This window comes from Magallana gigas, chromosome 9 (assembly GCF_963853765.1).
Source record: "Magallana gigas chromosome 9, xbMagGiga1.1, whole genome shotgun sequence".
NCBI lineage: Eukaryota > Metazoa > Mollusca > Bivalvia > Ostreida > Ostreidae > Magallana > Magallana gigas.
Genome location: NC_088861.1, coordinates 28932884 through 28944666, shown reverse-complemented (window position 1 = coordinate 28944666; position 11783 = coordinate 28932884). Strand labels below are relative to the sequence as shown.

Here is an 11783-nt window from a genome sequence, read left to right as displayed (position 1 = left end):
TTGCATTCATTTCAATCGGAGCAGTGTTTACCCATGTTTCCCTGGGAGATACAACTTCCGCTGTTCCTCCAACTGTGACCGGTGCCTTGTTTTTGTTCCTGTTCATTAGATCGTATGTGAAGTCATCCGTGAAAGCACCCAAACATAAAGTACCAAAGAAACTTAAAGTCAAATAAACTATTACGATATTGCTTTATTGCATTGTTTATTTATTGTGCTTGATGTAATGTAATAAAGCAGTTACCAGTGTTTACACGGCCCTATCTTTTTCTTTTTTCTTTTAATTTTGATAATGTGATATTCTTTGTTAGTAAAAATTATGTCTTGGACTCTTCATAAAGATATTTGATCATGTTCCTCTCATAGGTATACATTAGGTTCTTATTTAGTTAATTTATGTTATATTACCACTGTTATTATTTCAGCTATTTTATTATAAAGTGTTTGTTCATTTCATTTGAATGTGAGTTACAACCGTTCAACAATATGATGATACATGTAATGTAGCAGAGTCCAATTTTATTGACTTTCAATTTTTACGACATTCATTGCTAGATACAAAATTATTTTTCTTCAGAGAGGAGCTGCGCTAAATTCCTGCAACAAAAAACAGACATGAATGGTTTTGGAGTATTCCAATCGTGTTACATAATAAGCATATTGGTAAAAATACTCAACAATTACATTTAAACAATCATCAAACTCAACTACTTACAATTATTGCAAATGATATCTGGTTAAAATATGCAAATTAAAGTATTTAACATTATACAGGGTGTCCCAGATTATCTGATACCATTTGAAATGCATGTAAATTAATCATTGCTTGGCTAAAACGTGTATTCTGTGACTCAAATAAAACATAAAATAGTTTAATCTTTTCCAGTTTAGCAGAAAAATGTGCTTCTTGTTGAATTATGATGTCACGAAAATTGCATCTTATTTCTTTGGTTGAATTGAAACTTTTTCAAAATGAATTGGACAAGAGAGTTGGTATCATCCGTTTTAAAAACTGTATTTTCCAACACAGACTCAAGATATAGGTATATGAATCATTGAACAAGATTACCCTACGGTAAAACAATTCAGCAGGCAACCGATTCTTTATATAGTTAGAAGATTTAAGAAGATGGGATCGGTACACGTCAGAGTAACTTTACTCATCCAATTGACATTGTCATTGATAAATCAAAGTACTGGTAGTAATGAAAAGCGCTAACCAAGCTTTTGTATGTATATAACAGATATATGTATACATGTATAACATTTTAGCTTCTGTATATTTCCTCATCACTGCGTGGCAACCCGTGCAATGCTGTATGAAAGCCCCCTACATTAAATTCACAATACCCCTTACATTAGATTCACAATAGTCCGTGCAGTTATGTGCATAAACCCCTGAAACTGGTTCCCTAACCAGTTAAATGATGTATACTTCTGCTCATAGGGGGCGGTTATACTATGCACCGGAAGTAATAGTCTAACGACCATAAAGCGCTGAGCTATGCCTAGCGCTTTAAAAAGGACGTCATTTTGACGCACTCTCATTTTTGTTGTGTTTTTTAAAACAATGCTCAATTTGTCATAAGGTTATAAATGTTTGTGAAATTTGAGTGAAAATTTATATCATATACAGTTATGAAAATGCCTTTGGTTTTCTGTTAAATAAATTTAATTAAAAGTTACTCAAAGAGTAAATGGTATCAGATATTATGGGACACCCTGTATGTGGTCAAAATAATATTTCAGAACTTTTCACAAACATAATAAAACACATTTGTGTTCATAAATATGAACGATCTCTCTTCTCAAACGTAAATAAAAATAATAAAAAGTAATGTTAGCAAGTTTACTGGGATACATGTACATGTATAAACTTTGTTTCACTTAGTAGTTGATCAAATATTCTAAGAATCCCTTCCGGCTTCTCATTATCTAATTAAGTGACCAATAAAGTCGGTGAAATTTTTGCTGTTTATTGAAAAATAATCAAACACCCCCCTTGTTTAAAAGTTTAAATAACGTGCACCAGATACAACATACACATACCTTAGATCAGCGCTTGAGTCCCTGACGGCCTGTTTCCTCCTACATCCGTGACAGTGGCATTTGTCGTTCCCCCAAAACCACCCACAGTCTCCTCCAGAACAGTGTTTTCTTACACAAGATGCATTACACCCGGCGCAAACAGCGTCCGATTCTAAAAAAGGTGTACGATTTTAAACCCAACATGATGAAAAAATTTTTTCGAAAAAAGCTTCAAACAGATTTAGTTAGTTTGGTTGTTATAGGGCATGCATTTGATTTGGAGGTAATGATGTTCTTAAACCATTCAATTCTTTGTATATTTCTTTACCATTTCTTTTCATTCGAAAATCAAATCAAAGCAAAATTAAAATATACATTAATGAATAAATAATCGGTAGAATTATTTCTTACCATCCAGCAGAAATGCGAAAAAACACACAAGGATATAGATTCTCAAAGTCATATTTCTTCGACTCTGAAATAAAGAGAAAAAATATTGTTAGTTATGTTCATAAAGTCTTGTATAAAAATAACTTTGGCTCTAAGAATAAACGAGTTATTGTTTAAATAAAAACTAATGAACGTACAATAAAGACAATAAAATGCACCGTTTATATTGGAAAAGTGAACGAGAGAGAGAGAGAGAGAGAGAGAGAGAGAGAGAGAGAGAGAGAGAGAGAGAGAGAGAGAGAGAGAGAGAGAGAGAGAGAGAGAGAGAGAGAGCAACAAGACAGAGATAAAAAGGTTAAAAACAGACTTTTTAAAAAATGTTCACGACAGAATATTGTTCAGAAACAACAAACCTTGCCTGGATGGATTGTTATTGTATTTAATTGGACATCAGCGTTTTTATACTATTTATACTTTCGTCTTTTTAATTAGGGACCATAACCAGATGTTGCGTTTATCTTGATATAATTTTTTTTATCTCGTGAACGTCCAAAAATGAGTGATTAACCTCAAGTGCGCCGAAATTAAGGAAGATGGACAGAAAACAGCTGGGCGTATATGCGCGTGAATGGCACTGTATTTTAACATCAAAATAATGCATCGTCAGGATTTTTTGTTTTTCATTTCCTTTTCTTCAATTCCATTTTGTATTTTCCGAGAAAATGGACTCAGTTGTCAAATCACGTGCTAGATGTAACTGAATAATTTTATGTGTTTGTTATCATAGCAGCTTTTTGTGGTTCGGTACATGAATAAATGGAAAAGACTATATGAACTTTTTAAAATAAGTAATTATATTTTAAAATTATTCCAATACTTACTGATAGCACTATAAGTTAAAGCAATATAAGCTGTATTTTTTAGAATTTCATTTTGCTGCAAAAACCTGCTAGTATGATAAGTCTGCATGTAACTCAAACTTTCATGTTTATAAGATTTGAAAAAATCATTAATTTTTGTCAGAAGAAAGGCTTTACTTCTAAGGAATTATAGCAGATCAGTTTTTGTTCAGGACGACAATAATTCAATTTTGCTCCAATTTAGGCTTCATAACGACTTTTTCCACAAAAAATGGCTAACAGACATTTAAAAACCATGATATTTTTTTTTTGTAAAAAAAAAAAAAATCAACACGAAAATTGCAGCTCATATTGCTTTTAATGACAATGTTAAAGCTGAAATTCTGATGTATACAATACGCAATCTATTTTACCATAACAAATAATTACAAGTGACAGCAAGTCATTATTAATTAAAGACAGAAAGTGGATAGTGTTGGTTTGTATCGTAAAAACCGTTTACCTACATATTTACGACTTTTGTACCGTATCGTCCCATTTTCAATAATATTACGGTTTAGACTTTGTGTATCATTATTTTTTTGTTCTAAAAACCTTGGTAGACTTGCTACAAAAAAACTTTTTGAGAATTTCGCCTCTAAAATGTGTTTTTCAATCCGTTTTGTAATATTTTATACTTAATTATGTTTTTCAAATAATTTTGATCAATAAATCTGAACAAACCAATAACGGACTTCGAGGTAAGGTTGGAACACATAACATGGCTTGAATTCAAGTAAAGTGAGCATAACGGTATTATATTATTCACTGCATAAAATTAAAATAGATAAAGTGTATACATTTGCATTAATTTTTCGTCAAACACTGTTTGATAGTGATTTTAACATTACGAAATCTGGATGCTAGTTGACAACTTGTCGTAGATGTAATAATATTATTTTTTATTGTATTGCAAGTGAAGACTTCTTATGTTACAAATTTGTTTCTTCGATATGGTTGTTATATCTTTGAAACGTTTCTTAAATTGACCTTACAATGTTCCATTTTAATTTATAATGTCTAAACTAAGGATCAGTCTTGTGTTGTATCTTATAAAAATTTAGTGAACACGCCCTTCTCAGCAGGGGCTTTCCTAAGATAAGACCTTGGGAGGAATGTTAGGACACATCGTCAGACATAAGATTCATTTGATTTTATTTATCTTCACATTTCAATGTCATTGAATTTTTATTAATTAATCATTATTAATTAATTATTAATTAATGTCATAGAATAAGGATGGTTGTCATGAACACATACATCTACATGACAATATAATTTCACCAAAAAATATTTGGGGTGGGCGTTTTTTACGGACAATTGAAAAAAATATTTCTTTATTGAACAATTTTAATACTAGCTTATCCTCAACGAGTTGTTGTAACTGATAGTATATTGACGATAATTTAAAAAAAATCATATTTGTCACATCACACATTTATCAGCACTGAGAGTGCAGGAAACGTGTTTCAAAATGGCGCCAGATGTGGTTCTCAAAAGATAATTCTTTTTAACAATGACCAATTGCTTTAATTCCGGATCCTCTGCAGTATCTACATTAGATCGTGTATGTGTTTCCTTAAAATCTGCCAATTCATCAGTTATAATCTAAAAGGTCGATTTTAATGTTAAGGATGCGGGGATTATTAAAGCATATATAAAGAGAGACAAACAAAAATGTACAGGAGAAAACCAACGTGAACTGTGTAGAACAACTGAACAGGTAGTCCAATATTTATTTTTCTCGCATTATCACCGGTGTGAGATCGGTTTGTCCGGTGTGAGACAGCAGTGTTAGATTTTTCTGTCTTACACTGTGTATAACTACGCTGTTTTAAAACGTAAACAAACGTTGTCCGCTGTAGGGAAATGCAAAATAGTGCATTGAGATTATCCATTAAGTAATTGTGTTGCATAATTAATTACAATTTTTCATATTTTAATTGAAAAAACTGTCGTATGCTTTCATTTAACTTGTACTATTTGAAGCACGCGGAGGGATAAACCGAAAGTAATCTTTTGAACGTCATAACAGAAAGTTGTCAAACATCTTTTTATAAGCTAATATAATGCGAGAAAAATAATCATTCATTATATAATCGTGTGGGATAGTGAAATTCCACCTCGGGGCCAAGATTCACGGTCTAGGACTCGGCAAAGCCTCGTCCCAGACAGTGAATCTTGTCCCCTCGGTGGAATTTCACTATCCCACACTCGTAATAATGAATTATTCTATTAGTCTCTCTATTTAACTTTTTTCCACCTGCATTGTTGTACAATAGATATTATATAATTATATCTAGAATTTTTTTTACAATTTTCAGTCCACCAATATGAAGATTTGTTTGTTGGCATCCGTGGCTTTGCTGTTGTTATGTGCATGTAAGCATTTATCTTTTTTACATAAAATTTATAAATTGAATTTGATTAAATATCATTATATTGAATACTGTAATAATCAAATTAACAAGCTTATATTGACATATTTGCAACTTCGCCAAAAAGTAACGATCGATCAGAAAACTACATCATACTGAGCTGAGTCGGTAAAAATATCACTTTGAATTGAACAACGAAGACCAAAATCTTCAAGACTCAAGAAAGAAATATTTTTATTAAAAAATGCATTCTAGTACACATATTCACGGAAAGATTATGAGAGGGCTGAATTTTAATCCTTATTATACACTAGACTTTGACCCGTGCACGCATTTATTTATTTTATTTTATTTATGCAAATGTGACATTGCGGAAACATAAACTAAAGAGCATCCCGTGATTTAGCGTGAATGTATTGCGCATGCACAAGATTGTAAAATCCGAAAAATTAAGACGATTTCCGGATTTTTTAAAGGAATTTTTGTTGATTATAAATTAGCGAAGCCTGATTGAGAAAAAATAAAAACGAATTGGGAATCTCCAAGTACCAATGATGTGAAAAATATATAAAACAAAAGACAATATACATCCGATTTCTCGGTATTAAAGTCCAAAAATTCGAGTCTATTATTTTAATATAGTAGTATAGATATTGATTGATTTGTTTTTAACAATTCTGTTTCTCAGCTCTTTAAAGAATTTGGTTTTTAACAGTCTATAAATTCAGTTAGTAAAAAGAGGATTACTTAAAGTTTACCGGTATTCATTGACGTAGCAAAAGCTTGCTTTGTTTTACATCAGTGCAACTGTCAGAAAAACTCCAATTATCAACTGTACATGGCACAAACTAAACAAACTTTTCTTCAGAACAACTTTTCACATTTTCATCGTACTGAAAAACTTAGTGCATTTCAGTACTTTGATTTGATAGCTACTTTTTTTTGTCCACAGCCTCCACCGTGGCGACCAGCTGTTCGTACTGTAACAGACACTGCGTCAACATTCACTGTGGGTCCGGAAGCTGTGGTTGGTGGAGTTCCGAGTGTAAATGCTACAACTGTGTAGGAAAACACCAGCAGGTTTACCCTCTAATTTACTTGGATACATATTTTTACACTTATAGAATATCATTTAAGAAAATAGGATGGGCTGTGGGTATTTAAGGCTCTATTCACCTCCTAATGATAAAGAGCTCTGCATAAAAATATAGGACAATTTTCAAATTTTAAATCTAGACTATTTTGATTTCTTTTTTTTTTTCTATTTATGGATAATTAATGGACAAAAATAACATGTTTTAAGTCCAAAGCAAATCTGATGGTTAATTTCCAGCCTCCACAACATGTTATGATGATAACCTATTGGTCACTTGCATAGATGTACATGTACCTCAGATAAATCTAGAGATTTGATAAATGATGTGGAGGTCAAATAGTCCTGTTGGGAAATACAAACAGGTTTACGCTAATGCATGGGGCATATGATTATTTTTATTAAATGTTTCACTTAATTTATATCTATTTTTTTTTTATTTCAGGTTGGCAAGGAACAAGCTCAACCAGCGGAACATCAACATGTGTAAAGACCAAGATGGTGAACGCAAAGAAATAAACCTCTTAAACAATTGCGAAACCTTTTTTTTTTTTTTTTTGCTTCCTTTTATGCGATACTTACATGTACGACTTGATAAATTTGCTCAACTGCTTTCATAGATTTTCTAGCACGATGGTTTTTTTATTACACTATCAATTAGTTTACGATTAAAAATTGGTCATTCTGTATCTTCCGTCTTGAAAGTTTTCAATTTTTACTATTGAACCATACGGGTATTTGTTGAAAATGCCATGATATATTTAAATACTTCCTAATTTTTGTGAATATTTTACTTCTTTCCCCCGATACTCGCTACAATATATTTTGTTATACTTTCATGTTAAATACTGAAATCTGATTGGTTAAGACGCAGTTAATAATATTTTCTATTACCCTCAGCGTTAGCAACGCACTTAGCAACGGGTAACATTAAAACATGTTACATGCGCGAAAATTATGCGCGTACGGTTCGCTGTAAAATTCACGTTATTCCTATATAAAAGCAGTAAAATTTTCTTAAAAATTAAGACATACAGTATAACAAAATAAATAAATAGTGCCTGTTTGGGAGGATAACAGTTGAAATTGACACCCCTCGAAAACCATTGTCAACCTCCGCTTCGCGTCGGTTGACAATGGTTTTCTCGGGGTGTCAATTTCAACTGTTACCCTCCCAAACAGGCACTATTTATATAATGTCACCAAATAGCAGAAATTGACGACAAATTTGATTTGTCCAGGGATTTAAAGGGGTTTTTTTATTATCTAATTCCAGCTGATTCTGGTATATAGTGGTTTATAATGAATTTTATAATTTAATTTTTAATGCCATTGGGCTTTATAAACTGCCTCTATGTTTTTATTGATTTCCTTTTGAAAAATCGTTTAAAATGGCAACTTTAACTCGCTCCCCCTCTCTCTCCCCATTCTCTACCCTTCTCCATATCCTCTCTCTCCCTCTTTTCTCTCTGACCTCACACACTCTCTCCCCTCACCCTCTTCACTATTTCTCTCTCTCCTCACAATCTTCACTAACTCTCTCTCCCTTAACCATCCCCAACTCACTCTCTCTCTCTCACTTCACCCTCCCTACTCACTCTTTCTCTCCTCACCCTCTCCATTCACTCTCTCTCCTCCCCACACTCTTCTCACCCTCCCAACTCTCTCTCTTCAACCTCCCAACTCACTCTCTCTTCACCCTTCCATTGCACTTACTCTCTCCTCACCCTCCCCACTCACACTCTCCCTCTCCTCACCCTCCCCACTCACACTCTCTCCTCACCCTCCCCACTCACACTCTCCTTCCTCACTCTCCCCACTCACACTCTCTTTCCTTACCCTTTCTACTCACACTTTATCTCTCTCTTCCCCCTCCTCCTCTCTCTCCTCACCCTCCCAACTCTCTCTCTTCACCCTCCCAACTCACTCTCTCGACACCCTTCCAATGCACTTACTCTTTCTCTCCTCATCCTCCCCACTTACTCTCTCTCTCTCCTAATACTCCCACATCACTCTCTCTCTCTCCTCAACTTCCCCACTCATACTCTCCTCACCCTCCCCACTCACACTCTCCTCACCCTCCCCACTAACACTCCCCCCTCTCCTCACCCTCCCCACTCACACTCTCCCTCTCTCCCCTACCTCCTCACTCACATTCTCTCCTCACCCTCCCCACTCACACTCTCCCTCTCTCCCCTACCTCCTCACTCACATTCTCTCCTCACCCTCCCCACTCACACTCTCCCTCTCTCCTCTACCTCCTCACTCACATTCTCTCCTCACCCTCCCCACTCACACTCTCCCTCTCTCCTCTACCTCCTCACTCACATTCTCTCCTCACCCTCCCCACTCACACTCTCCCTCTCTCCTCTACCTCCTCACTCACATTCTCTCCTCACCCTCCCCACTCACACTCTCCCTCTCTCCTCTACCTCCTCACTCACATTCTCTCCTCACCCTCCCCACTCACACTCTCCTTCCTCACTCTCCCCTCTCACACTCTCTCTCCCCACTCACACTCTCCCTCTCCTCACCCTCCCCATTCACACTCTCTCCTCACCCTCCCCACTCACACTCTCTCCCCCCCCCCCACTCACACTCTCCTTCCTCACTCTCCCCACTCACACTCTCTTTCCTTACCCTTTCTACTCACACTTTATCTCTCTCTTCCCCCTCCTCCTCTCTCTCCTCACCCTCCCAACTCTCTCTCTTCACCCTCCCAACTCTCTCTCCACACCCTTCCAATACACTTACTCTTTCTCTCCTCATCCTCCCCACTTACTCTCTCTCTCTCTCCTCATACTCCCATATCACTCTCTTTCTTCACCATCCCCACTCACTCTCATTCTTCACCCTCCCAACTCACTCTCTCCTCACCCTTCGAATGCACTTACTCTCTCTCTCCTCACCCTCCCCACTTACTCTCTCTCCTCATACTCCAACATCTCTCTCTCTCTCTCCTCAACTTCCCCTCCTCTACCTCCTCACTCACATTCTCTCCTCACCCTCCCCACTCACACTCTCCTTCCTCACTCTCCCCACTCACACTCTCTTTCCTCACCCTTTCCACTCACACTTTATCTCTTTCTTCTCCCCCTCCTCCTCTCTCTCCTCACCCACACTCTCTCCTCACCCTCCTCACTCACACTCTCTACTTCCTCACCCTCTCAACTCACACTCTCCTTCCTCACTCTTCCCACTCACACTCTCTTTCCTCACCCTTTCCACTCACACTTTATCTCTTTTTTCTCCCCTCCTCCTCTCTCTCCTCACTCACACTCTCTCCTCACCCCCCCCCCCCACTCACACTCTCCTTCCTAACCCTCCCCACTCACACTCTCCTTCCTCATCCTCCCCACTCACACTTTCTTTCCTCATCCTTTCCACTCACCATTTATCTCTCTCTTTTCCCCCTCCTCCTCTCTCTCCTCACCTAACCCACTCACACTCTCTTTCCTCACCCTCCCCCCATTCACACTCTATCTCTCTGTTATAACCCTCCCCCTCTCTCTCCTCACCCTCCCCGCTCAAGCCCTCCTCGACCTCCCCACTCACTCTCTTTCTCCTAACCCTCCCCACTCACATTCTCTTTCCTCACCCTCCCCACTCACACTCTATCTCTCTCTTCTCTCTCTCTCTCCTCACCCTCTCCACTCACTCTCTTTCTTCTCACTCACTCTCTCTCCTCACCCTCCCCACTAACTCTCTCTCCTCACTCACTCTCCTCACTCACTCTCAATCTCCTCACTCACTCTCTCTCCTCACCCTCCCCACTCACTCTCTCTCATCACACTCCCCACTCACTCTTTCTCTCTCCCTCCCAACTTACTCTCTCTCCCCCACTCACTCTCTTTCTTCTCACCCACTCTCTCTCTCCTCACCTCCTCATTCAATATTTCTCCTCACTCATTCTCTCTCACTCGTCACTCACTCTCTCTCTCCTCACCCTCCCCACTCACTCACTCTCTCATCACACCCCCACTCACTCTCTCTCTTCCAACTCACTCTTTCTCTCCCCACTCAATCTCTCTCTCCTCACCGTCCCAATTCTCTCTCCCTCCCAACTCTCACTCCCCACTCACTCACTCTCTCTCTCTCTTCTCACCCTCCCCACTCACTCTCTTCACCCTCCCGACTCACTATTCTCACCCTCTCCACTCACTCTCCTCACTCACTCTCTCTCTCTCCTCACTCACACTCCCCACTTACTCTCTCTTCTCACCCTCCCCACTCACTCTTCTCACCCTCCCCACTCACATTCTCTCTACCCACCCTCCCCACTCATTCTCTCTCTCCTCACATTCCCCACTCACTCTCTGTCTCCTAACCCTCCCCACCCACTCTCTATCTCCTCACTCACTCTCTCTTCACTCACTCTCCTCACTCTCTCTCTCTCTCCTCACACTCCCCACTCACTCTATCTCCTCACTCACTCTCACCCTCTCCACTCACTCTCCTCACTGACTCTCCTTACTCACTCTCCCAACTCTCTCTCTCTCCCCACTCACTCTCTCTCTCTCTTCACCCTCCCCACTCACTCTCTTCACCCTCCCCACTCAATTCACCCTCCCCACTCACTCTCTCTCACTCCTCACTCACTCTCTCTCTCCTCACTCTCTCTCTCTCTCCTCACTCACTCTCTCTCTCCTCACTCACTCTTTCCTCTCTCTCCCAACTCCGTCTCACCCTCCCCACTCACTCTCCCAACTCCCTCTCTCCCCACTCACTCTCTCTCTCTCCTCACTCTCTCTCCTCACTCACTCTCTCTCTCCTCACTCACTCTTTCCTCTCTCTCCTAACTCCGTCTCACCCTCCCCACTCACTCTCCCAACTCCCTCTCTCCCCACTCACTCTCTCCTCACTTACTCTTTCTCCTCACCCTCCCCACTAACTCTTTCTCTCCTCACCCTCCCCACTCACTTTCTCTCCTCACCCTCCCCACTCACTCTCTATCTCCTCACCCTCCCCACTCACTTTCTCTCCTCACCCTCCCCA

The 11783-nt window shown here is 38.7% G+C and overlaps 2 long non-coding RNA genes across 2 annotated transcripts; one reads left to right on the top strand and one right to left on the bottom strand.

The window, feature by feature from the left end:
- Nucleotides 1-419: 419 nt before the first annotated feature.
- LOC105332336 (uncharacterized) lies at nt 420-2511 on the bottom strand. Its single transcript, XR_002200050.3, has 3 exons — nt 2440-2511; nt 2050-2200; nt 420-597 (listed from the first exon to the last, which is right to left on the bottom strand). It is a non-coding gene; the product is annotated as an uncharacterized lncRNA (long non-coding RNA).
- Nucleotides 2512-4936: 2425 nt separating this feature from the next.
- LOC105332335 (uncharacterized) lies at nt 4937-7321 on the top strand. The gene is made up of 4 exons (XR_010709517.1): nt 4937-5040; nt 5642-5699; nt 6648-6775; nt 7234-7321. It is a non-coding gene; the product is annotated as an uncharacterized lncRNA (long non-coding RNA).
- The last annotated feature ends 4462 nt before the right edge of the window (nt 7322-11783 follow it).